Consider the following 24,791-nt stretch of genomic DNA (forward strand, 5'->3'; position numbering starts at 1 on the left):
ACGACCTCTGGCTGCTCCCCCTCCCCTTTAAGGATCCTGAAGACGCGATCACAAACATCACGGACCCTGGCACCAGGGAGGCAACAAACCATCCGTGCGTCTCGCCTGCGCCCACAGAACCGCCTGTCCGTACTCCTCACCATCGAGTCCCCGATGACTAGTGCTCTCCCATTCTCCCTCCTTCCCTTCTGAGCCACAGTGCAGGACCCCGTGCCAGAGGCCCGGTCACTGCAGCCTGCCCCCGATAGGCCGTCCCCCCCAACAGTATCTAAAACTGTATACTTGTTGTTGAGGGGAACGACCACAGGAGATCCCTGCACTGACCTCTTCCCACCTCTAACTGTTACCCAGCTGCCTTTGATTTGTGGAGTAACGACCTCCGTGTAGCTTCTATCTATCAACCCCTCAGCTTCCCGAATGATCCTCAGTTCATCCAGCTCCAGCTCCAATTCCCTAACACGGTCTGATAGGAGCTGGAGACGGATGCACTTCCAGCAGGTGAAGTCGGCAGGGTCACCGGAGGTTCCCCTCACCTCGAACATTCTGCAGGAGGAGCAATACACTACACTGGCTGCCATTTCTTTTATTCAATTACCCCTTAGTTAAGTACAACTATAGTTATTAACAAAAACAGTAAATAGCTTACCTGCTCAGTCCTTTTTGGTTAGAGGAGGAGGGTAAAAAGGGTCTTATTATTAGGTTAGAGGAGGAGGATGGGTGGGAGACACTACATGTGTAGTGGCTCGGGTTTACTCAGCTCCGCACCTTTAAGGAAAATACCTACCCAGGAGTCCTCGCTGCCGACCAGCTTCCGGTTCCTCCGGCGCCAAAAGAAACTCAAAGACAAGGAAAACAGTAAGTAAAACAGTAAGTACTTACTTTGAAAACACAGCTCCTGATGCCTTCACTCACCCAACGAAGAGTCGCTACCTTCTCCTGCTGCTCCGCCGGGAAATGAGGCCGAGTCCACGGAGCTCCGCACCTTTAAGGAAAATACCTACCCAGGAGTCCTCGCTGCCGACCAGCTTCCGGTTCCTCCGGCGCCAAAAGAAACTCAAAGACAAGGAAAACAGTAAGTAAAACAGTAAGTACTTACTTTGAAAACACAGCTCCTGATGCCTTCACTCACCCAACGAAGAGTCGCTACCTTCTCCTGCTGCTCCGCCGGGAAATGAGGCCGAGTCCACGGAGCTCCGCACCTTTAAGGAAAATACCTACCCAGGAGTCCTCGCTGCCGACCAGCTTCCGGTTCCTCCGGCGCCAAAAGAAACTCAAAGACAAGGAAAACAGTAAGTAAAACAGTAAGTACTTACTTTGAAAACACAGCTCCTGATGCCTTCACTCACCCAACGAAGAGTCGCTACCTTCTCCTGCTGCTCCGCCGGGAAATGAGGCCGAGTCCACGGAGCTCCGCACCTTTAAGGAAAATACCTACCCAGGAGTCCTCGCTGCCGACCAGCTTCCGGTTCCTCCGGCGCCAAAAGAAACTCAAAGACAAGGAAAACAGTAAGTAAAACAGTAAGTACTTACTTTGAAAACACAGCTCCTGATGCCTTCACTCACCCAACGAAGAGTCGCTACCTTCTCCTGCTGCTCCGCCGGGAAATGAGGAAACAAGGAAAACTGCTGGAAATCTCTTTAACCCATTGCTGAAGGCGGCGCAGAATTCAAGGTGTAATAATGTGTCGCAGTCAAAATCACAAAGTGCACGAGTTGGCTACCATGTTTGCCTACAAAACAACAGTGCCTACACTTACAGTGTAATTCATTGGCTGCGAACTGCTGTGTTTTGAGGATGTGAAAAGTTTTATAAATGTAAATTCTTTCTTCTTTCACAATCCAAAAGGATATTGGTGACAACTATGGCTTGGGTATTGTTGCTGCTGTGGAAAGGACAGTAATCAGACTTAACAGATTTACACAGGTGAGGGAAGTGATTGTTAAGATGACTGGCAAGATCTTTGCATTGGACAAGGGCAAGAAACATTAAATTAGAAACATTAGGGAAACAAAGAATGGGTAAATACTTTAGTCAGTAGGATGCAACTCAACAAAGAGATGATAAGATGGGGAAACTTGAAAGCTGGCAGGTCAGGTTTAAAATTAAAACAGGTCAAGCTGGCAAAATAAGGTGGAATAAAAACAAAAAGTGCTGGAAATACACAGCAGGTCTGGCAGCATCTGTGAAGAGAGAAACAGAGTTAATGTTTCAGGTCTGTGACCTTTCATCAGAACTCGCAAAGGTTAGAAATGCAATAGGCTTTGAGCAAGTGGAAGGGGGATTGGGGGGGTGGGGGTTGTTGGTAGAAGAACAAAAAGAAAGGTGTGTGATAGGGCAGAGGGCAGGAGAGATTAAATAACAAAGATGCCATGGAACAAAAGGTAACGGCAGTGGTAATTGTTGTAGTAAAAAACAAACGACTGAAATTTGTGAGCTGCAGCAAATCGCGCTCTGATCTGAGCAGTCTTCAGGCAAGATGCACTGTCGCTGAGCCCCTGCGATATTTTGGCATCTGGTGCAGGCACCAGCACCATTTTTAAAGAGCTTCAAGCTCTTAGATTAAATTTTAATTTTTAAAGTTTTATTGTGATGCATTGTTTGTAAAAATTTAAATAGATGCTGGAGGCTCTTTCCCAGCCACCCCATTCACCCACCCCCCCCAACCCCGCAATGTTTGTTTTTGGGGCAATATCACCAAAATGAACTTTATTCCCAACCCGAACTTTCCCCCCCAACCTGTAACAGTTGCCCTTCAACCTCTTACCACCATCCCCTCAGCCAATGCAAAGTGTTTTCCCCGCTCCCCCCCCAACCCCCGCGCACTGATAATCTCACTACTCCCCGCTCCCCACCAGAGAGTTATGGCCAGTGGCCGGAATATAGGCGTGGGATGGCCGCCGGGACAAGGTAAGTTAATTTGCATCTTTTAAATGGGGGTCCGCACCGAGGCCTCGCTGCTGCTGATAAAATACAGCGGGGCCTTCTTGGCATCGGAGGTCGTGGCCCGACCGGGACCCCGCCACAACTACCCGACGCCGGAGGGCTCATAAAATTCATCCCAAAGTATTAGTCCAAAGAGAGTGTTAATGGCAGAATAATGAACAACTCTGTCTGAAAACAACGACATGAAATACAAGTTTAAGATAGGCACATGGTTAAAAAATAAAAAAAACATCAATATTTTTAAAGTGGCAATCTACAGCCTTCTGGACTGAGCATTGAGTTCGACAAATTCAGAGCATGACTGCCTTTTTTTTAAAAATGAATTGCTATCAGCAAAGCTGCCGATAAAGTTTGATTTATGCTCTTTTCATCAACTTATCTATTCTTTCCATGGATGCTTTTTAATTCCAGCATTTTCTATTTCTCTTCAGATTTCCAGTACTTGCTTTTCATGATCACTCTTTTGTCCAGTTTAATAGGAATGGTTCACTTGTGAGCTCATTCAAATCTTTTGGTCGTGAAACCAGGTGACCTCCTTCAGCTTGTCTGACCACAGCCTCATGTTATTGGAAAAGCTTCTGTTTTCTAAATTGTCCTCGACCAGTTATGGTTCGCCTATATATGGTCCAGTTCTTTACAGATATTCTTAAGAAAAGCCACAATTAAAGTGTTTGCACTTTGCTTACAACAAATACATCAGTTAAAACATAAACTGGGTATTGAGGTTTAAGAGGCTGCCATGGAAACTTTAATGGGAACCTGTTGTGGTGTTTTATGTCAACCCAGCTGGATCAGTCATTAATGGCTGCTGCACAGGTTGACATTTACTTACAAAAGTGATGCAATCAGGTCAAATGGTCTCTAAGATATAAACTGAAAGCACTAATTGCTTTTCCTTCACCAGCAGGTGACTGAGTTCTCCTGGTGAGTGAAAATATGAATTTACTGATGCAGTGCGAATGTTGTAAACAGAGTTCAGGAATACAAGAATTCATCATTTACTGCATGGAAAATTGAATCTGTTCATGAATTGAGACTTGTTCGTTTTCCCTTAAGTAAGTTCTGATCAATATTTTTTCTTCAGTGAATGGGCTTTTTTCTCCCCTGTAAATCCTTTTTTCCTTTCTTATTGTGAAGAGTTGAATTATGTCCTTCAGTGCACCATTTTATGTATTTGTTTTCAGAATGTGGGTGATTCCTATTTGCCTTAAGGTGGTATTGGTGGACTTTCTCCTTGAACCATTGTAGTCCTTGTGATGAGGGTGTTCTCACAATGGTGTTTGGTAAGGAATTCCAGGATGCTGACCCAGTAACAATGAAGGGAATGCGATAAATGACTAAGCCAAGAACTTAGAGATGATGGTGTTCCCACAATATTGTTGCTTTTTTCCATCTCAGTTGTACAGGTCAGAGGGAAGGGGAATATTAAGGTAACCTTGGTAAATTGCTGCTATGCATCTTGTAAATTGCACATAATGCAGCCACAGTGTGCCTTTGATTAAAGGGAGTGGAAATCGAGTCTGGTGGCAGGAGTACTGATGAAGCAAACTGCTTTCTCCTGGGTATTGTCACTTTTGTTGAGTGCTGCTTTACCCATGCTCTTCTAATCACAGTGTTGATATGGTTAGTCTGGTTAAACTTCTGGATAATGGTGACCATAAAAATGTTGATGGTGGGAGACTCCATGATGATGATGTGGTTGAAGGTCAGGGGAGATGGCTGGGATTTTGCTTGTTTGAGATGGCCAATAGCCAGGAGCTATGTAGCAGGAATGAGAGCTACTTCCTGTCAGTCCAAACCTAGATATTGTCCAGGTACCTGCCAAAAGCTAGAATATGCTGCCTTGCTATCAGAGGAGTTGTGAATGGATTTGAACAGTGTGGCATCAACAGCGATTAACCCTCACTCCTGACCTTATGATGGAGGGAAGGTCATTGATGAAGCAGCTAAAGATTGTTATCAAAGTAATGGATACTGTTGCTGAGGATTTAAACACATCCATTTTATTGCACCTTTCTGAAATGTACCATATTTAATACACAGGGTATTTTGATTCATATGTAGAAAAATGGTTTCTAGTTAAATATAATTTGATTTATATTTACAATGATATGTATAATTTGGTTTACATATAAAAAATGTGTGTTAGGTCAGCCAGAATAAAACAAAAGCTCAGGTAATGTTCTTCCCCCTCATTTCAGTAACCCAGAATTGAACAGAAACAGGTAGATATACAGATATTTATCAGCAAAGTGGCATGCATGAAATTCAGTAATGACCTTTGCTGAAGCAACTGTTTTAAAGTAAAATGATTTAATGAGATACAAAAGCTAATTTGAAATCAAACTGCTTAAATGCTTCCTTGTACATCAGTAATAGTTAATTTCTTTGACAAGTTAAGCATTTCAGCTAATTTACTGTAAACTGATGACCAATGCATTTTCCCATTGTCAATTCTCATTTACAAAACAGGTATACAGGGATAAATGATTCTTAAGCTACTTATTTCTTCAATGAAATAACTTCTAAAACATAAGTGTATGCCTAAACATCAAAGCAAAATAAATTCACGAAATTGTAAACCGTTAGGAAAATTGTATATATAACAATCTATACTTTTTGAAGTAAGATGACCCAGTAGCATTTAATCTTCTCTGATAGAGTACAAACACACTTGTAGACTTTTCACATCTGACTGATTCATTAAAGGTCGGTTAGTAATGCAGACTGCAAAACAAAGGGTTCGAGGTCGCCTTAAATCACAGCCGCTGGATTTTGAGAAACATATTTGGAAACAAAAAATTGCAAAAAAACCCATTAATTTAGTACTATCAAATGAAATGAGAAAATAATTGTGTTAGCAGATGCTTATCTCCAACTTATTCTGAAGTGGAATGCTGGAGCTTGTAATCGCCATTTAATTCTGTCCGGAAAGGTAGCACATTTCGGCATACTGCAGTCATGAGTATGAGCACTTTAGATACCTCTCACTCAATTGACACTTCACATTCACCACTTGCTTAGTTTGGATCACATGAAAACAAAATTTACGCACACGGTCCCTGGCCTGGAGTTTCCGCTCAGTTGTGATCAGCGAAAGCAGCATAAAAGATCATGGAATTTTAAGCGCAAATTACATTCAGTGCCTCTTGAGTTTGCACAATCTTTTGCTCTGGTTTAACAAACATCACGCTATAAACCGGCCATGGCCATGCCCCCAGATCAAATTAATCACTATTGAGAGTTTCCACATTGGTTTGCAGGACTTCAGTGAGGCGCTAAAAATTAAGCTGGTTCTTCTGGGTGCAAGGACACTAATAGACTAATTTTAAAGGCTTTCAAATAATTTTTTTTAAAAGAATTTGCTGAGAAACTGACTACTGTATCTCCCTTGACATTCTGTGGCATTACCATTGCTGAATCCCCCACTTTCAACATCCTGGGGCGTTACCATTGACCAGAAACTGAACTGGAGTAGCCATATAAATACCGTGGCTACAAGAGCAGATCAGAGGCTAGGAATCCCGCAGCAAGTAACTCACCTCCTGACTCCCCAAACCCTGTCCACCATCTACAAGGCACAAGTCAGGAGTGTGATGGAATAATCTCCACTTCCCTGGATGGGTGCAGCTCCAACAACACTCAGGAAGCTTGACACCATCCAAGACAAAGCAACCCGCTTGATTGGCACCCCATCCACAAACATTCACTCCCTCCACCACTGACACACAGTGGCAGCAGTGTATACCATCTACAAGATGCACTGCAGCAACTCACCAAGGCTTCTTCGACAGCACCTTCCAAACCCGCGACCTCTATCATCTAGAAGGACAAGGGCAGCAGCTGCATGGGAACACCACCACCTGCAAGTTCCCTTCCAAGTCACACACCATCCTTACTTGGAACTATATCGCCATTCCTTGACTGTCACTGGGTCAAAATCCTGGAACTCCCTTCCTAACAGCACTGTGGGTGTACCTACCCTACATGGACTGCAGCAGGTTCAAGAAGGCAGCTCACCACCACCTTCTCAAGGGCAATTAGGGATGGACAATACATGCTGGCCTAGCCAACGACGCCCACATCCCAGGAACTAATATTAAAAAAAACTAACAAATTGTTCTGTATATTTTTTAAGTCATTTTCAGTTATTTAAAATCTGGTTACTCACAGGTGGTGGCCTAAACACTCTGATTGAAATGGCTATCTTTTGTGATAAACCCATTTTCAGCTGTATTAATAAAACTGCACCAAGTTACCATTCCTAAATATATCAAAGAATATTTTTTAACGCAATTTAAAAAAAAATTACATTCCAAAGCGCTGCCCGAATGCACTAGCTCATGGCATATTTTGCATCTGCTGATATAAAAATGAGCTTTAGCAGAAACCTGAGGGAAAAAAAACACTTCTCAAAACTGATACAATTTGTGCCAGAATCGCTGATTGCACCCAAAGTGGAACTCTACCCCTTTGTATTTACATGGCTAAAATTATCTTCCTTATCCTTACACCAAAATCGTAAAATCATAAAAATATGGATCTTCTATTCTGCCATTAGGACAGGGGGCTGGTTTTAGAAATGTAGGAAGATAGCAATTGGAGTTGAGACTGTCCTTGACATCCAAGCAGCTTTTGACCAAAGTGTGGCACCATGGAGCCTTTGTAAAACTGAACTCAATGGGGAGCAGGGGGAAAACTTAATAGTGACTGGAATCTTAGCAAAGACAAAAGAAGATAGTTGTGGTTATTGGAGACCAATCGTCTGAGCCCCAGAGCACCACTGTAGGTGTTCCTCAAGGCGGCATCCAAGATCCAACTATCTACACCTGCTTCATCAATGACCTTCCCTCCATCATAAGGTTTGTTCACCACCATTTACAATTCCTCGGATAAGGAAGCAGTCCATGCCCATGTGCAGCAAAGACCTGGACAACAACCTGGGCTTGTCGTGCACTGATGTGTGGTGCAAATATTACTCGTCACTTAAGTTCCAGCTACTGATAATCTTGAATGAGAAAGAGCCTAACCACCTACCCATGACATTGAATGACATTACCATTCCCCCACCATTAACATCCTGGGAGGGTCACCATTGAGCAGAAACGCAACGAGACTAATGATTTAGATGTGCATATAGGAGGTATGATCAGTAAGTTCGCATATGGCATGAAAATTGGTGTTGTCATAAATAGTGAGGAGGAAAGCCTTAGATTACAGAATGATATAGATCGGCTGGTAAGATGGGCAGAGCAGTGGCAAATGGAATTTAATCCTGAGAAGTGTGAGGTGATGCATTTTGGGAGGACGAACAAGGCAAGGGAATATACAATGGATGGTAGGACCCGAGGAAGTACAGAGGGTCAGAGGTACCTCGGTGTACTTGTCCATAGATCACTGAAGGCAGCAGCACAGGTAGATAAGGTGGTTAGGAAGGCATACGGGATACTTGCCTTTATTAGCCGAGGCATAGAATATAAGAGCAGGGAGGTTATGATGGAGTTGTATAAAATGCTAGTTAGGCCACAGTTGGAGTACTGTGTACAGTTCTGGTCGCCATATATAGGAAGGATGTGACTGCACTAGAGAGGGTGCAGAGGAGATTCACCAGGATGTTGCCTGGGCTGGAGCATTTCAGCTATGAAGAGAGACTGGATAGGCTAGCATTGTTTTCCTTAAGAGCAGAGAAGGCTGAGGGGAGACCTGATAGAGGTATACAAAATTATGAGGGGCATAAATAGGGTAGATAGGAAGAAACTTTTTCCCTTAGCGGAGGTGTCAATAACCAGGGGGCATAGATTTAAGATAAGGGGCAGGAGGTTTAGAGGGGATTTGAGGAAATATTTTTCACTCAGAGACTGGTTGGAATCTGGAACACCTGAAGGGGTGGTAGAGGCAGGAACTCTCACAACATTTAAGAAGTATCTAGAGGAGCACTTGAAACCCCATAGCGTGCAAGGCTACGGGCCAAGTGCTGGAAAATGGGATTAGAATAGATAGGCTTGATGGCCGGTGCAGACACGGTGGGCTGAAGGGCCTGTTTCTGTGCTGTATAATTCTATGACTCTATGAGACCAGCCATATAAATGCCGCAGCTACTAGAGCAGGTCACAGGCTGAGTATTTTGTGCCGAGTGACATACCCACCAAATTTGTGCACACTAAGGCAATGGACAGAAATGAGAGTGCTGCCAGGAGCCAAGTCTGGCATGGAGAAATTTTTTAAAAGGTGCTAGATGTGGCCTGAATGATCAAACATTACAAACGAATAGCCCATTGTTTGGGAATTCTTCAAAGCAATGACTCATTCTTGCTTTTTGAAATACCCCTCAACTGCCACTGAATTGACAACTCAGCATAGAATTGGAGCAGCTAATCACTGATAGACTAACTTCAGCTCAATTTTTTCCCTCAAAAATATACTTTACTCATAAAATCTGTAAAAGATACATTACAAAACAGTTCAAAACAGCACCAAGTTGACATTCCAGGAAATGCAAAGGAAATCAGTTTTTTTCAATGCAGGAGTGAGTTGCCTCACAACCCTTCCATTCCATTTTACATGCTATGCACATTTTACAGCAAAACCATATTTGGTGTATACAGCCCGAGGGGTTATCCATGGGTCCAGCCCCTCTGTTCACTATGGCGGGAGGACCTTACACAGTGGTCTTTCCCATTAAGCCTTTGCGGCGGCTGCCCCAAGCTTTAGTGCGTCCCTCAGCACGTAGTCCTGGACCTTGGAATGTGCCAGTCTGCAACACAAGGTTGTGGACAACTCTTTGCACTAGAAGACCAGCAGGTTTTGGACAGACCAAAGAGCGTCTTTCACTGAATTGATGGTCCGCCAGCAGCAGTTGATGTTTATCTCAATGTGCGTCCCTGGGAACAGTCCGTAGAGCACAAACTCCTGTGTTACAGAGCTGTTTGGGATGAACTGCGACAAAAACCACTGCATCTCTTTCCACACCAGCTTTGCAAAGGCACTTTCCAGAGGAGGTGGGCAGCAGTCTCTTCCCCACCACAGCCACCTCAAGGGCAGTGTGAGGAGGTGGTGAGATTCTAGGCGTGCCGGAAGGATCTGACAGGGTGGGCCCTTCTCACCACCAGCCACGCTACGTCTTGGTGCTTGTTTGAAAGTTCTGGTGATGAGGCATTCTGCCAAATGACTTTTGCAGTCTGCTCGGGGAACCATCCGACAGGATCCACCATATCCTTTTCCCGCAGGGCCTTGAGGACATTCCGTACAGACCTCTGCCTGATGGATTGGTGGTCAACGGTGTTTTTCTCGACAAACTTTTCCACAAAGGATAGTTGGTAAGGCACGGTCCAACTGGATGGAGCGTTCCGTGCAATGTGACCAGACCCATCCTACACCAGGGACAGATAGAACCTCAGCACATAGTGACATTGGTGTTTGCGTACTGGGGCTCTATGCACAACTTGATGCAGCCGCACACAAAGGTGGTCATCAGGATGAGGGCGATGTTGGGTACGATTTTTCCACCTTTATCCAAAGGTTTGAACATCGTGTCCCTCCGGACCTGGTCCATTTTGCATCTCCAGATAAAACGGAAAATGGCTCGGGTGACCGCCACGATGCAGGAGTGGGGTATGAGCCAGACCTGCGCCACATACAGCAACAACGTGAGCACCTCACACATGATGACCAGGTTCTTACCTACAATGGAGAGAGAATACCGCTCCCACGTGCTCAATTTATGGCGTATCATGGCTACTCACTCCTTCCAGATTTTGGCGCATGCCCTGGCCCTTCTGAACCATATCCCCAACACGTTCAGGTAGTCTGTCTTGACAGTGAAGGGGACAAGGGATCGGTCTGCCCAGTTCCCAAAGAATATGGCCTCACTCTTGCCACAATTTACTTTGGCTCCCGAGGCCAGTTCAAACTGGTCGCAGATGCTCATCCGTCTGCAAACTGACAGTGGATCCAAGCAAAAGACAGCGATGTCATTCATGTATAGCAAGGCTTTGACCTGAGTGCCTCCGCTGCCTGGGATTGTCACTCCTCTTATGCCCGCAAAACAAAGGGTTTGATATGGCAAATAAACAAGGTAGGAGAAAGAGGACAGCCCTGTCTGACTCCAGATTTGATCAGGAAACTTTCTGATTCCCACCCATTGATTGAGACTGCGTTACTGATGTTTGTGTAGAGCAGTTTGATCCAATTGCAGATTCCATCCCCAAACCCCATTTTGGAGAGCACGTCCATCATGTATGTGTGAGAAATCCTGTCAAAAGCCTTCTCCTGGTTCAAGCTGATGAGGCAGGTGTCCACCCTCCTGTACCGTACATAGGCAGTTGTATCCCTGAGTAGCGTGAGACTATCAGAGATCTTCCTGCCTGGTACAGTACAGGTCTGGTCAGGGTGAATCACCAACTCCAGAGCAGATTGACCCAACTGGCGATGACTTTGGACAGAATCTTGTAGTCTACATTAAGCAGTGAGATGGGCCGCCAATTTCTGATTACTGCCCTCTCCCCCTTCCGCTTGTCGATGAGGGTGATGATGCCTTTCCTCATAGATCCTGACATGCTGCCGGCCAAAAGCATACTCTCGTACACTTCCAGCAGGTCTGGGCTGATCCAGTCCCACAGAACTGAACTTCAGCTCAAACACATTTTAAGATTGTTTCGGACCTATTCATGGAAAAAATGACTGCAGGATCCCAAGCCGTGCCAATGTATTTTCCTAACACTTTTACGTGCAATCAAGCTGATTTCATATCCTCAAGACAGGATGAAATTGTGGTCAAAAGCAGTGAGTTAGCTTATTAATTTTGTCTCCATACTGATGATTGTTTCTCCATGAAGCCAAGTTTTGAATAGCCAAATTTATTTTGCTTTCAGTCTAATGCAGCAAAGGATTCCATAAAATGAATGCAAGATGTGATTTCAAAATGACTGGTTATTTTTTGAGCATTATGAGGTAACTTTTACATCTTAGTGGTTCTGGCATAGAGCCTCATTTAACTGGAGGGGAGATTAGACAATCGGGCCCAATTCACAGCTCTACTGATTTTCTGGTAAATAAAATTAATAAATGAGGAGGCCATGAATGGGCACACTAAATTCCATGCCTCATTGTGTGATCTGCCCTCATTGAGCAAGGTTCCATGCTGGGAGCATTAACGCGTGAAATGTGCCCCTCTTTTTTAATGCTGCATTTAGCTTTCTCACTAATTCAGAGCAATATAATTGCTCACAGAGCACAGCATCTCTCTCCACTGCACCTCCTTTTAGGTGGCACCTTGAGGTACTTTTGTCTATTGTTCTTGTCAGTATCTTTGTCGCAAGTGCCTTGAAACCTTATGGGCAAACATTAAGAGTCAGCCGTGGTGCTTCTTGTTGTTTCCTTGAAGCATATTTCACTCCAACAACATCTTCTTGTTGGGCGTATCCAGCAAAACCTATTTAGAAGCCCAACCTCAGGTATGCCTGACTCTGCTTTTGCTATGAATAACAAATGTTTGAAAATGTAATGACGATGGGATAATTTTGTTTCCGTTTAATAATTCGTTTATTATAGTCAGTAGGATTAAAATATATTGTGCCTATCTACGGTATAACATTTTTTTACCAAGAAAAAAACTTAAAGTGGCTTTTGATGTATTTTTTTTTAGATTGTTGAGTTTGAAAGTAGAACAATTTTAGAAACTGGTATTCAGGTGCCAGATCAGTCTTGACTCATACTTTATGTGTCTGCCCTTAATGCACCACTGGTTGCCCCAAGAATTGTTTGCTGCAAAGGAATGTTTGGCTTATATTTCAGTTATGTACTGTCTCGAAACATTCTTGAATGTTGTTTGCCTTCCTCAGTTCTCTTTGTCCTATATGGTGTTTCCATACCTTTTTGTTCAAAAAAACAAACCTTTTTGCAGTATTGTGAGTAATATCATATATTACATTAGAAATGAAAACAGTAAATACTGAAAGTTCTCAGCATCTGTGGAGAGCGCAGACGAGTTAACATTTCACGTATAGAATCTATGTCAAATGAAATTACTTATCTGTTCTCTCTGCAGATCCTGCCTGACCCACAGAATGGGCGGGATTTGATTTTCCCGCCACAGCGAGTGAATAAAATGGCTACAACGCCGCCATGATGTAGCATGCGGCAGCTCATTTCCATACGCAGAGCATCCGCCCCACCCCCCACCAATCACATGGCGGGGGCGGGCTCTGCAACCCTGGCAATGGCATCAGCTGCTTCTGTGCAGGCACTGGCGCCATTTTTAAAGGGTTGCCAGACCTGCACAGAGTACAAAGTTCAACCCCCCTCCCCCACTACACTGTACATAAATATGTGACCCATTTCCTTCCCCCCCCCAATACACAGAAAATAAACAGTAGCCCCGTTCCCTCCCCCCAAATGCACAAAGTGCAGAGGTCACCCTTCTCCTCACGACACTAGAAATGCAGAGTTGACCCCGTTCCACCCAACTCTACACTAAAAATGCTCAGTTTCCCCTCCCCACCCCTCACCTCAGTGGCGCCAGCTTTCCCTAAATGGGAAAGAGAGGCGGGAGTGCCAGCCATCACAGGAAGATCATGGACTGCCAGTAAGATCATGGTGAATGTTATGTTAATGTATTCATGTCCTTTATTTCAATATTTAAAGTTGAGTCCTGTTGCCAAGCAGCGGGGGGTGCGGGGTGCTGCCACGGAGCCTCATGGCTGCCAGGAAGATCGGGCCCGGCAAACCTGGCATCGGGCTCCATGGCGGGCGGCTGCCGCTGCGATCTTCCGGCACCCCCCACCACGGAGCCCGACGTTAGGAGCTCAGCTATATTCAGCCCAGTGTTTCCAGTATTCCTGTTTTTGTTTCACATTCTCAGTCTCCACACTTTTTGCTTATGTTTATCATAATTTTTAATGATCACGCTTGATATTACATTTCAGAATATAGTTCCTTGTCAAAACAAGATGAAGAAAGATTCAATTTTGTAGATTAATAATTTTTGTTAATTCTTCATCCTTGTAATTAATATTTCCAAATGATATCAATATTTCTAATGGATTGTGTTAATTAAATACTTTCTTAACCTACGTGTCTAATCATTCTAAAACTAAAATTACCCGGAATACATTGTACTTTTTATTTTTCTTTAAGCATTTATTAAATGTAAAATTCCTTCTGCCAATTTTAGCAATAAAGGCAGCATGACAAATTTTGATTTGTCCTCATGCTGACATTTCCACTGAAATTTTCAATAGGAGGAATTTCACCCCCTTTGGATTCTGTTTTCAGACTTTTGGTCGTAAAAGTAATTCACTGAGGTTGAAAAAATAACTTCTTCCAACTGCTTACTACTGGTGGTACATTTAGCTATCCAGTTGGATGTTTGTTGAAATCATCCAGATTTACTGCTTTGAGTGGAAATTGTGCAAGTGAGTGACACTTATGTTGGTGGCAGTAAAACTCAAAGAACTATGACCAGCAGAAAACTGATTCAACACCATGGCCAGCAATTTGCCAACCCATTGGAGATGGGCTGGGAGGCAGGAGGGGTGGGAAAACGGTGAAAGCTGTCGGGAGGGAAGCCAAACATCTTTACACTGCCAGGGGATATTCCCTGAGGCAGTGGGCTAGCAGGAGGAGGCCTCGCTTAAATGTGGCGGGAAGTTAATTAAGCCTGTTAAACAGCATTTTGAATTTTGCAAGTGGCGAGCGAGAACACTAGAGCTTCAGAGCTTCGCCAGCTAAAAAGAGGCAGAAGCTCAGCGGCAGTTGGCAGCTATTGCAAGGGGTAGCGGGGCTTAGTAGGGAGGGTGATACTGAGTAGTCAGTCTTAGTGGCAATCTGGAGGAAGGGGACAGAGAGAAAGTGGGTGCAGAGGGGCACCAGCCTCTTGCATGCAGAAGACCACACCCACCAGAGAGGGTCTACCGTCAGAGCATTGTCGCCAAAGACTGCGCCTCTCCAGGGAGTCAGTCACTGAGCTGTGCACCATGATGGAGGAGGAGCTGAGCCCAATGGAAAGTGGTGGGCACTCATTGCCTGTCGCATTGAAGGTCATCGTGCCGCTGAATTTCTGGACCTCAGGATCATTCCAACGATCTTCTGGAGATATCTGTGGGAACTTCCAGTCTACAGCTCATCGCTGCATCAAGATGGTCGCCAATGCCATCTTCAAGAGGGCCAGCCAATACATGTCATTCTGCACCAATCCTAACAGTCAGGCTGAGAGGACTATAGGGTTTGGTGCCATCGCTGGATTCCCCCAGGCGCAGGGTTTCATTGACTGCACGTATATGGCCGTCAAAGATCCTACAGCCCAGGCAGCAGCCTTCATCAACAGGAAGGGCTTCCACTCACTCAAGATACAACTGGTTTGCAAACACCACAAACAATCCTTCAGGTCCATGCAAGGTTCCCAGGAAGCTGTCATGATGCCTATAGACCAAGGCAGACCCAGGTTCCCGACCTTTTCACACCCCCGCACACCTTTAAGGATGGATATTGGGTGAGAAGAGCTACCCATTGAAGTGATGGCTTCTCACACTTGTGTGGAACCTAAGGACAGATGCAGAGCAGAGATGCAACAGCTGCCACGGCACAACTAGAGTCACCATTGAGTAGGCCACAGGGCTGCTGAAGATGCAATTCAGATGCCTTGCTAGGTATGGTGGAGCTCTTCAATATGCCCCCACAAGGATCATAGGATCATAGGAAATAGGAGCTGGAATAGGCCATTTGGCCCATCAAGCCTGTTCCGCCATTCCAACAGATCATGGCTGATCATCTACCTCTACACCATTTTTCCCCACGATCCCCATTTCCCTTGATGATGTTAGTATTCAGAAATCTATCAATTTCTGCCTTAAACATGCCCTCTGGGGCAGAGAATTCCACAGATTCACCACTCTGAGTAAAGAAATTCTTTTGGCAGGACAGAACTTAAGAATTGCTGAAAATAGAGACATTTTGTTGAAGCTTTTCGTCTTGCATTTATCAGAACAAATCGCAAGAATACCAACGTAAGGGAAAGAAACAAATTTATACTGCAAGAGAAGAGAGTGCTGATTGGTTGGCAAGTGGACTCTGGTAGGGGTGTTGCCATGGAGAATGCACAGTTTATGGTGGCTGACAGTTAACTGCCAAGCTTTGTTTTCAATTTAAACAAGGCAGCTTGATGCTGACTGGCCAAGGCATTGCCCTGACGAATGAACCAGCGAATGGCTGTCACTTAGTTTGTATAGCTGAAACAGGTGCAATGTGTGTACATGTTCCTTCTGTCTACAAAGTACAGGGCCCTGTGTATTAATATATTTGCTTCCAGTATGTGCAAATGCGCCATACCGAGAGCCCGACTGACAATCTTAAATTGGTTGTCAACGTAATTCTTAACACACTGAGGATTATTTAGCAAATGTTGTCCAATCGCAGAATCACATCTAATGTTGGACACTGTGTTTTGAGTTTTGCAAGCATGGGCTGGTTGGGTATGGCCTGTACCTTGCCCGTTGTGAACAGCGGAAGGAAGGGACATGTTGTTTGATATGATCTGCCAGTCTTTGGGACATACGGCCTATATACCTAGCCTCACACTGGCATTGAAATTCATATATAATTTGTGTGATATGCAGAATGTCTTTTTGGCTTGACGGCAGCATCCCTGTTATTGGCGAACACCACACGTGTTGCTACTGCGTAGTAGCAGCGTGAAACAGCTGGCTTCACCTGTTGCTCAAATTTTTGGGATACATTACCCTTCCAAGGTAATTTGAGGTATGAACGGACACTCTGAGAGGCTCTCTTGCGTCCATCCCTTAGGCCACTCACTCCCTTGGGGTTCCACTCCCATCTCACCATCAGCATCTGCATCCATGCCTCTCAGGTCCAAAGCCTCCTCTTCCATTGGCATGCCACATCTGGTTCTTGACTTTTTCCCTCACATTGTGAGCTTTCTGCTCCCACAATCACATAAGTTTCCATTGTTAGTTGCCCATCAAAGACATGCACAGCATTTATGTTAGTGGCAGCCTAACTATCGATCATGGTGTCACAGGGATGCTTCCTGCATGTGGCCAATCAGTACTGGCTGTGGAAGAGTCACCTCTTCCTGACCATTGTCCTGCACGGAGAGGCTAAAATGCATCTGAAAGCCAATGCTGATGTCTGGACATTTCCACAAACTGGATGGGCAACCCCCTTCTCCAATATTATATTCATCTTAGTTACATTTAGGGCTGCAAGCTTAATATTATGAGCTGCACTCGCCTTGGCAGAACATTGATCCTCTTTTGGCACTACAGCCAGGTATGTGCAACACCATAGCTGGTCACCTCCGCTAGCTCTATCCATGCCTACTTGGTTTAATGAGCCGGTCTCCTTCTGCCATCCCGAAGGGCAGGATGTCCCTCGCAACCCTTGCAGCCTGGAGGAGCACTTCCAGACAGCCATCAGTGTACCTAGGCATGACTCTGCCTCTGCTTCTGCCTTCTGCCATGTTGCTAATGTTGCCAGGGCTCCCTTGCTGTTCCCTTCAGGGCTGCTGCCCTTGTAGTAATGTTGACTGCCCTTTAAGCATGGCAGCAGCCATGCCTTTGCCGGTACTTTCTACCGCTTGCACCTCCGAACTAGCCAGCTCCTCTGCCTGCCGGCTGTTAATTGGACGGACTTGAGAAGATCACACTCCCACTTCCACCGCTGCCCGTATGGCCACACCACTCGCTTTCGGTGCCAAAGGTGGGCCTTTCTGGCTGCTGGTAAAATCCTGGCCCATGTTTCAATGAGATGGAAGGATTTAGAGAGAGATACAGCACTGAAACAGGCCCTTCGGCCCACCGGGTCTGCGCCAACCAACAACCACCCATTTATACTAATCCTACATTAATCCCATATTCCCTACCACATCCATACCATTCTCCTACCACCTACCTACACTAGGGGCAATTTACAATGGCCAATTTACCTATCAACCTGCAAGTCTTTGGCTGTGGGAGAAAACCCACGCGGTCACAGGGAGAACTTGCAAATTCATCACAGGCAGTACCCAGCACCGAACCCAGGTCGCTGGAGATATAAGGCTGCGGTGCTAACCATGGCGCTACTGTAATAGTTAATTAGTATAAAAAGTTGTAGTATATTTTTATGGACTGGAAATCTACTTTCTGAGTCAAAATGTGCCATAAAAGGGTTGGTCTAACATTGTAAAGAAAGGAACCATCATTTCCTTGTTTGTTTAAATGAAATGGTTAATGCCATGTTTTTACTGATACCTTCAGTGATCCAATAAAATTGCAAAAGCATGCAATTTAGAAAAGGGTGTTTCCTGAAGAATGGAATTTCATGCGGGGTGCGGTTGGAGAAACAGCAATCATAATCTTTTAACACTACTCAAGACAATATTAATCTACTTAATTAGCATAAATGTTGAAACATTCATTCATGTAGTTATAGAAAGATGGATTTAGTGACTTGATGCTGCAGGCTCATGTAAGGCAAGAATGCAATTTAAGTTTTGGTGTGATTATACAAACAATGTGCATACATGGCAACCTGCCAAACTAGCAAAAAGGTGACAAAGCATCAAAGCTGATAAATTAAAAATTGCCCTGAATATAAATCTGTGACACCTGAAAACAAGTAATTACACTGGAATTGCAGTGAGATATGGCCTTGTCACTTAAGCAGATGATTTCTTGTATTTGTAGGGCGGGAGGGGGTTTGTTGGGCAGGTGGGTGTATGCGTGGGTGGTGTGGGAAACAGTCACTCACTTGTGAGCGTTCCTGAATTGGCCATTTAGTGGCCAGGGGCAGACGCATCGTCCAATTAATGATGACTGGGCATGCTATCCGAGGGAGGAGGTCCCGCCTCAGTGATCTGCTGGCCAATCAGCCGACCAGCAGAGTCCCAGCAGCGCCACCGAGAGTAGTGGCCACTGTTGGGACTGCAGCCCAGCCGACACCATGGATGGAGGAGGGAAGGTAAGTAGGGGCATGCCTCCCCAGGGGGATCGGTCCTTCCCTGGTGAGGCTGGAGTGGTCGTTTGGGGGGAGGGACGTGTCTTGGGTTGGGAGGCAGGGGCAGCCCTCAATCGGGCACTCAGTGACTGACTGCCATGCCCCCCCCCCACTGGGGCATGGAAAGGCCGGCAGATTTCGCTGGGTGGCCTTTCACGTCCCCAGCACACCCGCTTGCCACGGGTAAAATACCCGTGGAGGTGGGTAAGGGCCTTTAAGTGGCCGTTAAGTGGCCACTTAAGGGCCTTGATTGGCCTCAGGCAGGCGAGCCATTTCCCATCCCCCACCCGACGCTGTAAACGTGTCTGGAGGCGGAAGTGGGGCGGGCAGGCCTCCTGGAGCCTGCCGCTCAATTTTACGGTGTTCCCACGCCACCTTCTGACCCGCTGGGATGGCATAAAAGTCTAGCCATAATCTCTGGATTACTCCCAGTGCCATCCACTAGTGAGAGTAGAAATAGGATGATAGGGAAGATTCTTGAAACATTGGGACCAGTTCTGTGGCCGGAGGCACCTATTCAAAAGGGACAGGATGCACCTGAACGAGACTGGGACCAATGTCTTTGCGGGGAGGTTCATTAGTGGGGGTGAAGAAGTTTAAAATAAATTGGCAGCGGGATGGGCACCAGCATTAAAGAAGTAGAAAAGATAAGTAAGGTGCACAAAGTGAGAATGTTGGATAGTACTAGAGAAGGGAGTAGTACCATATTAGACAGGAGCAGACTAAGAAAAACTTCTAGGAATACAAAGAAAGGTTTACAATGCATGTATGTAAACACACATAGTGTGGTGAATAAGGTTGGTGAGCTACAAGCACAAATAGCCATGTGAGAATATGATTAAGTGGCAATAACGGAAACATGGCTTAAAAATGATGAGGACTGGATGCTTAATATACAAGGATACAAAATTTTCAGAAAGGATAGGGAAGGAGTAAAGCAAGGTGGGGTGGCAGTACTGATCAGGGAAGACATTGTGGTGTTGGAAAGAGCAAATGTACTTGAGGGGGCAAGGACGGAATCCATTTGTTAGTGTTGAGAAGCAAAAAGGGGATGATCGTGCTACTGGGAGTATTCTACAGGCATCCATAAGGTGAGAGAGAAATAGAGATGTGCAAGAACTATAGAGTGGTGATACTAGGAAACTTTAATTACCCAAATATTGATTGGGATAGAATTAGAGTCAAGGGTAAGGAAGGGGACAAATTTCTGAAGTGTATTCAGGAGAACTTCCTTGATCAGTATGTTCTCAGTCTTACTAGGAAGGAGCCATTGCTGGATCTGATGCTGGGAAATTAAGTGGGCCAAGTGGACCAAGAGTCTGTGGGGAACACTTGGGTAAGAGTGATCATTGTATCAGAAGGTTTCAACTAGTAATAGAGAGGAACAAGGAACAATCTAAAATAGAAGATCTAAATTGGAAGAGGACTAACTTAAATGGGATGAGAGGGGATCTAGCCAGGGTAAAATGGACCCAAAGACTGACGGGAAAAATGGTCATTTTAAGGGGATTTAAGGGGAAGATGCTTCGGGTACAGGCAAGGTACATTCCAACAAGGGTGAAACGTAGGGGAACCAATGCCAGGGCTCCTTGGATGAAGGAGATAGAGAATATGATGAAACAAAAAGTGAGAACCAGGCCAGATTCAACAATTTGAGAGGAGAAGAGGAAAACAATACCAGCAAAGAGAAAAATATGAGAATAGAATGGTCGTTAACATACAGGGAACCTAAAAATCTTCTACTGGCATGCAAATAGTAAGCAGATAGTAAGAGATGGGAGAGATGGGGGTGAGGCCTATTAGGGACAAAGAAGGTGATATATGCTTAGAGGCACAGGGCAAGGCTAGAATACTTAGTGAATACTTAGTATCGGTGTTTACTAAGGAAGAGGATGCTGACAAAATATCAGGAGAAGTGGAGATGGTAGAGGTAATGAATGGGGAGAAAATTGAGAGGCAGGATGTACTAGAAAGGCTGGCTATGCTTACAGTGGATAAGTCGCTTTGTCCATATGACTTGCATCCAAGGTTGCGAAAGAAAGTGGGGGTGAAGATAGCGGAAGGGCTTGTCATAATTTGTCAGTCTTGCTTAGATACGTGGGAGGTGCCAGAAGATTGGAGAGTGACAAATGTGACACCTTTATTCAAAAAGGGTGTAAAGACAGTCCTAGTAATTACAGGCTAGTCAGTTTAAAATAAGTGGTGGCTTAAGTTTTAGGAACAATAATTAGGGAAAAAAATCAACAGGGACTTGGAGAGATCTGAGCTAATTTAGGGTAGCCAACATGGATTTGTGAAAGGCAGATTATGCTTGACTAATCTGATTGAATTTTTTTTTGAAGTAACAGAGAAGCTTGATGAAGGGAAAGCAATTGATGTTATCTATTTGGATTTTAGGAAAACATTTGACAAAGTACTACATTAAAGGCTGGTTAACAAAATTGAGCCTTATAGAATAGGAAGGTCACTGTCAGCTTGGCTAAAAAATTGGCTTAAGGGCAGAAAACAGCGAGTCGTGGTAAGTGGTTATTTTTCAGACTGGAGGATGGTAGACAGTGAAGACTGTTACTTAAGGGTCAGTGCTAGGATCACTGCTTTCATTTATTTTTCTATATAAATATATGTATATGACTTGGATCTTGGAATAGAGAGTTGCATTTCAAAATGTGCTGCTGATACCAAACTTGGAGGAGTGGCAAACAGTGAGGATGATATAAATCGACTGCAGAGGACATAAATAGGCTAGCAGAATGGACAGGCACATGGCAAATGGAATTTAATACAGAGAAGTGTGAGGAAATGCAATTTGGCAGAAGGGATCGGCAAAGGTCATATAAACTTAATGGTACAGTTCTAAAGAGTGCAAGGACAGAGGTGCCTATGCATTGATCTTTGAAGTGAACTGATTTATGACTTTAACCCCTTATAGGGACTAAACCAAATCAGGAGTACAGCCTATGAATCTCCTTTAATTAAGTTCAAACCAGATACACTCTTATAGACACTTATTTGGGTTCAAAGAATTGAACTAATTTTCCCTCAAAGAAAGAAAACTAACAGAGAATATCACCATTTTTCGAATAGCCTATTTTAAAAATAATTATGGCTAAGTCATAAATATTCCAGATATTATAAGGGTCTGGGAAACTCTTTTCAATACGTATCTCTCCACTTAAAGAGACACAGAGAGGAGGTTCTTGTAGTTGTATACAGAGTGCTATATGACGATTTATTAACTTTTATATATTTATTAAAGAATTTAACATGCAATACACTTTTAAGTGGATAAGTATACTACAATATCAAAGATTACTAAGAGATGTAAAACATAATCTTATTTCTAAAATAGAATCCAAAAGTTCAACCTTGGCAATGTTACAGCAAAATATCTTAGAATATTCATCAAAATTCAAAGTAAACTGTTACCTTAAATTCCCCGAGTAAGCCTCCTGCTTAACAAGACAAAACGGTTAAGAGCAGAAACCGTAGGTTGAGAAGCATTGATGAGGAATTTCAATACCCCTGACTTTTCAATTCAGAACTCTCACATTTATACTGTCTCTAATCTATTAACTCATCTTTTGGAATGTAGGTGTTACCTTTCTGTGTGTGTGTTCCCTGTTTTCGCTATCCATATATGGTAATATCATTAGCTACCTTTTCCCAATTAATTATCTGCTGAGAATTCCCTTCTCATGAAGTTGTGAGCTATTATCTGGTCAAAATGTTTGTAGTGTTTTATAGTAATACTAAGACTTAACTTTATAAATGTGTTTAATACTTAAAAGATTATTAATTACATTTGTGCAGTAACTGTTTTTTCCTTTTTGGCTTAAATTGGGTTTACGTGGCATCTGTTTTCGTAGGTAACATTCCATTTTGCGATTGATCATCTGTGATGGTTCTTTGATGGTACCTTGTACTATCTCCTTAAGTCAGTCTGTCTATATCATTAACATTATCAAGTAATTAGGATTATAGTTATCAGTACAGACCCTGTATAGCCTGTCTCATTTAACTTAACAGGTATTTCTGGTATACGTTCCATTGTAACAGGGATGTTCATGGATTTTTAACTCTGCCCTTAAAGGGAATTTCAGTGAGTCTTGAAAACTGACCATTTATTCAATCTTTAATTCTAAAAGATGTAATGTATTAATGATATCTAAATTCTACCTAATTAAGCCTATTATACCTACATTTCATCACAGAAGGTGGTAGGACATATAGAGAGAATAGTTAGCAAAGCACATGGAATCTGAGTACAAAAGCAGGGAAGTTATGCTGAAATCATAACAGGTCTGACAGTATCTGTGGAGAGAGAACCAGAGTTAACATTTCAGGTCGATGACCTTTCATCAGATTTCCAGCATTCGCAGTATTTTACTTTTATTTTAGAAGTTACACTGAACCTTAATAAAGCTCTGATTAGGCCACAACTAGAGCATTGCATCCTGTCTGGTCACCATGCTTCAGGAAGGATGTGAGGGTCCTTGAGAGGCTGCAGAGGATATTTACCAGAATGGTTCCAGGGATGAGGGATTTTAGCTGCAAGGTCAGGTTGGAGAAGCTGGAGTTGTTCTCCTTGGAGCAAAGAAGATTGAGGGGAGATTTAATAGAGGTGTACAAGGTTATGACAGGTTTGGTTCAGGCAGACAAAATAAAACTGTTGCCATTAGCTGATGGTACAAGGACTAGGGGACACATATTAAAGGTTTTGGGCAAGAGATGCAGAGGGGATGTGAGGAACAAGTTTTTTTATGCAGTGAGTGGTAATGACCTGGAACTCACTGCATATGAGGGAGGTGAAGGCAGAGACAATGATTTCAAAAGGAAAATAGATGGACACTTAAAGGAAATAAACTTGCAGGGATACAAGAATAGAGCAGGGGAGTGTTATGGAGATTGGGCAGGAAAGTGGAGTTGAAACCAAGATGAGATCAGCCATGATTGTATTGAATGGAGGAGCAGGCTCGAGGGGCTGAATTGCCTACTCCTGCTCCTAGTTCTTATGTTCTTATGATTGCTCTACGGAGAGCTGGCATGGACTTGATGGGCCGAATGGCCTCCTTCTGTGCCGTAAATGACTCTATGACCAAAACAAAAGGCCTTTGCAGCCAGGTAACTATGGTTGGGGCTGGTGGAAGTTGGTGGGGCAGGGGGTGGCGGCGGTGGGGGGAACCCCTTCAAAGGGCTGCCGCTGAAGCCGGCCAGGTAGGGAGGGACTGTAGGTCTGCCACCGGGAAGCCACCTCCAGGCAGCTGATCTGGCCCTGCAGGGACCTGAAGGCCGACTGGAAAATCCAAGTTGGCCTCCTTCAATAGGCCATTAATTACTTCAATTGGTTACCTGTTGCTTGGAGGCGGATAGCCCTGCTGTCCACCTGTGCACCCCCCACAGCCCCCCAATCCCGCCTCCAAGAAAATCGCCCAGGGACAGGATGGAACTGGGGAACTAACATGCCAGACAGCGGTCCGATTTTTAGTGCTCGCCCCACCTCCACTCCCAGCCCCGCTGGGTGCTAATAATCCTGCCCACAGTAACATTTTACAACAACAACTTGTATTTATATAACACCTTTAACATAGTAAAATATTCCAAGGTACTTCATAGGAGCATTATAAAACAAAATTTGACACTGAGCCACATGCAATATTAGGTCAGATGACCCAACATTTGGTCAAAGAGGTAGGTTTTAAGGAGTGTCTTAAAGGAGGAAAGAGAGGTATGGAGTCACAGAGGATTAGGGCCTTGGCAGTTGGAGGCAGGGCCACCAACAGTGTTGTGATTAAAGACGCGGATGCCCAAGAAGAATAAAAGAACACATTATGAAATTTTTTGAAACTTGTGAACAAAA

General features: G+C 44.2%; 1 protein-coding gene across 14 annotated transcripts in view; it reads left to right on the forward strand.

Annotated features, from left to right (window-relative positions):
• LOC137371950 (nck-associated protein 5-like) overlaps positions 1 to 24,791 on the forward strand; it is a 693,455-nt gene that overhangs the window by 84,498 nt on the left and 584,166 nt on the right. The window contains exon 2 of one of the 14 annotated variants that reach the window (XM_068035090.1): positions 3,849 to 3,999. The exons of 11 other annotated variants lie outside the window; for them this stretch is intronic. The gene's annotated coding sequence lies outside the window, so the exon portion shown is untranslated. Of the gene's footprint in view, positions 1 to 3,848; positions 4,000 to 24,791 lie in introns of those variants that run through there. 2 more of the 14 variants (XM_068035092.1, XM_068035101.1) reach the window with 2 other exon arrangements.

This window comes from Heterodontus francisci, chromosome 7, assembly GCF_036365525.1.
Source record: "Heterodontus francisci isolate sHetFra1 chromosome 7, sHetFra1.hap1, whole genome shotgun sequence".
Taxonomy (NCBI): domain Eukaryota; kingdom Metazoa; phylum Chordata; class Chondrichthyes; order Heterodontiformes; family Heterodontidae; genus Heterodontus; species Heterodontus francisci.